Source organism: Lissotriton helveticus, chromosome 8 (genome assembly GCF_964261635.1).
Source record: "Lissotriton helveticus chromosome 8, aLisHel1.1, whole genome shotgun sequence".
Lineage (NCBI taxonomy): Eukaryota > Metazoa > Chordata > Amphibia > Caudata > Salamandridae > Lissotriton > Lissotriton helveticus.
Window position 1 is genome coordinate 499,095,547 of NC_136069.1, and position 2,745 is coordinate 499,098,291.

Consider the following 2,745-nt stretch of genomic DNA (forward strand, 5'->3'; position numbering starts at 1 on the left):
GTGCCATTGATATTTATTGTGATTGTAGTAGTCTACTAGTATCCTTATATGGTTACTACTGAGTTCAGGATCCCACAGTTTGCTGAAGAGGGGAGATGTGATTGGTCTCAGGTTTTTTAGTTTTATGTTAAAAAGTTCATCCACTGGGTATCTCCTCCTCCCTAGATGGCGTGGTCAGTTTTAGGGCTTCATTGAGTGAGTTGTGACCTGTGGCCTACTGAAGATTAGACACGAGCAGAGCCCCGGGGCAGTTTAGAGCAGCAGTGCTCAACAACCTGGCTCTTCGCACAGGGCGACTCAAAGAGCTGTTCATCATTATACTGAGTCATTTTCACTCCTAAGTATATTGGGATAATCGGATAACATTATTCCCCACCTCCGTCAGCTATGTGCAATATATAGTTGGAGTATGCTTAGGACATAAGTTGCACCTCACCCAATGAAGTAATGTTTGGTGTGAAACTCAGTTAGGACATTCAGGACATCTTCTTGTATATTGTAATTTTTGATTTCAAGCTACATATCAAAAAAAGAGCATCTACTTCTTTGAATGAATTTGGGAAATGTTTACTCGTCGTGTGTGGGTGTGAACATCTTCTTGACTCAAAAATGCAGGCAAAGGCAGGCATTTAAGAGGGTAATCTAAAGAGAATGGAGAACTAATATTCTTTAGGAAGGTGCTATTGGATAGAAATGGGGGTGATCTCAGTCACCATAAGCTAGAGATCACAGGGCTATGTCTGCAGCTGACATGGAATATCATTAACTGGAGTAGTTTTGAAAGCTTGTCTTAATTTAAAAAAGTTCAATGTTTCCTACAAATACAGGAGTACCCAATAGAAACGATTTGCAAAACCTTCACCTTTGTAAATTGGGTGCTTGTTGTGGTACAATTTTAAGTCCTCTTCCTATTTTCAGAAGTTGACTAAAGTCCCTACAAGCCCAAAACTACGCTTTGGTGATGATGAATGAAATGTCTAGGTCATTTGTGAAAAACATTGCTCCTGTGTTCATAATTAAACATAGCTAAGGTGAGTTAGTTATCTCACTTTCCAACTGTGCTGTTTAATTTACCAACATGCCTGCTACTCACAAATGATCTACAATACAACATTATTGAAGTTGTCCACATTGTACATTAGCCTGTTATAGCTTGGGTGTTGCCTTCATCAACATTTTTACTCTTGCTTATAGCCTTAATATCTACTCACAGATGAAGAACCAGGTCCCTCCAAAAGGGCAAAGAGCGATGAAGCACATTTTTATTAACACAAATTAAAGAAAACTGTGTATGTTTGTCTGTGAAGCAAACGTTGCAGTGGGAAAAGGGCAATGTTGAGAGGCATTTTTCAACAAAGCAAATGCATTTTGAGAGGTAGTTCCTTAAAGGAAGAAGCTTGAGGTCACAAAAAGTAAACAAATGAAATTTGCATTGTAGACACAGCAATCTTTTTTTGCAAAGCCAACGAAGAAAGCCACTGCGGCAATTGAGTTAAATACAAGAGATTCACCTATCCTTCATAACTTTTGTTTTTTGCAATTACTGAAAGCAACAATGATCAACACGTTTCTTCTGTTTACCATGGAAATTTAATTATCATTCCATTCATTATTTTCATTTTTTTTAACATATATTTGTACGTGAAAAAAGATTACCATTGGCTTATCAACTTCTACTCACATACCACAATCTCATAGTTAATAAAACAAATTATGTCTATAACAGACAAACAATTAACATACAGTAATGAAATGATAATTGTCAAAACACATATGCAGGTTGATAGAGTTCAATTCAACAATACATTTAGTAGATTTACAACATTAATACATTTTGAACAATAAAGTTCTTTTAGAAGAAAAGACCAGTTTGTCGGTTCGAAATGAGTATGAATCAATGCGCCTTGTTGTACTACGAGGCTTGTGCCGACGCGTTTCGAGTCCAGGTATTTAATCACCAAACTCTCTTCAGGGCTTTCCTATTTTGATCTACAAATGAAGCGTTTTGACAACATTATAATCATTAAAAAGGATCTTTCTCTGTTTGAATTAATTCACTTTTCTACCATAGTGCCTTAAAGAGTACCTGAATGAATAGTTTGCCATATCTTGTCTTTTTAAGTATTCCGGTGTTTGTCAATGTATTAAGGAGTGCAGGGGGCATCCGCCATCTGCCTGCAGGGAAACATATTTAACCTCTATCAGTGTTTTATTCGACTTTGCCAGTTAACAAGTATCTCAAAGGAGACACTACATACCTCAGTCGGGCGAGGTTCGTGAAGTACTGTTGAACCTTGTTTATGCTGTGGAACGTGGGCTTTCAGGGGGCTTTTATTCTGAAAAACAAACATTCACCTTTTTACTACCAGGGCTACAGTCGTGAACCAATGTTGTGAGCTGGAAGTGAGATTCAGCGCTACCTGAATGAGCTGTTAATTGCTTGTGATCTCCGACCAGTTCAGCGGTGGGGTGCGGTTTAAACAAACGAATTGTTCTTCAATTGCATTCTGCAACAAAATAACAGTGTGGCCATAAGTATCCTACTTCGTCAGTCGTTTTATTTATTTAAACTAATGTCAAACGTGTGGCACTCACCGCGATTTTGATGCTTATGTTCCAAACAGTCAGTCGCCTCTCGCAGACGCCATTTCGACTTCATTCAATGAGTTCTGTGTTTTTACATTTCTATAGCGTCATGTGATCAATATGGTGACCTCATGCCGCCCCTATGAATTATGGGTTATG

At 38.1% G+C, this 2,745-nt stretch overlaps 1 long non-coding RNA gene across 1 annotated transcript; it reads right to left on the minus strand.

Annotated features, from left to right (window-relative positions):
• Positions 1–1,865: 1,865 nt before the first annotated feature.
• Positions 1,866–2,508, minus strand: LOC144771698 (uncharacterized). The gene is made up of 4 exons (XR_013599431.1): positions 2,421–2,508; positions 2,259–2,336; positions 2,087–2,175; positions 1,866–1,989 (listed from the first exon to the last, which is right to left on the minus strand). It is a non-coding gene; the product is annotated as an uncharacterized LOC144771698 (long non-coding RNA).
• Positions 2,509–2,745: the final 237 nt, after the last annotated feature.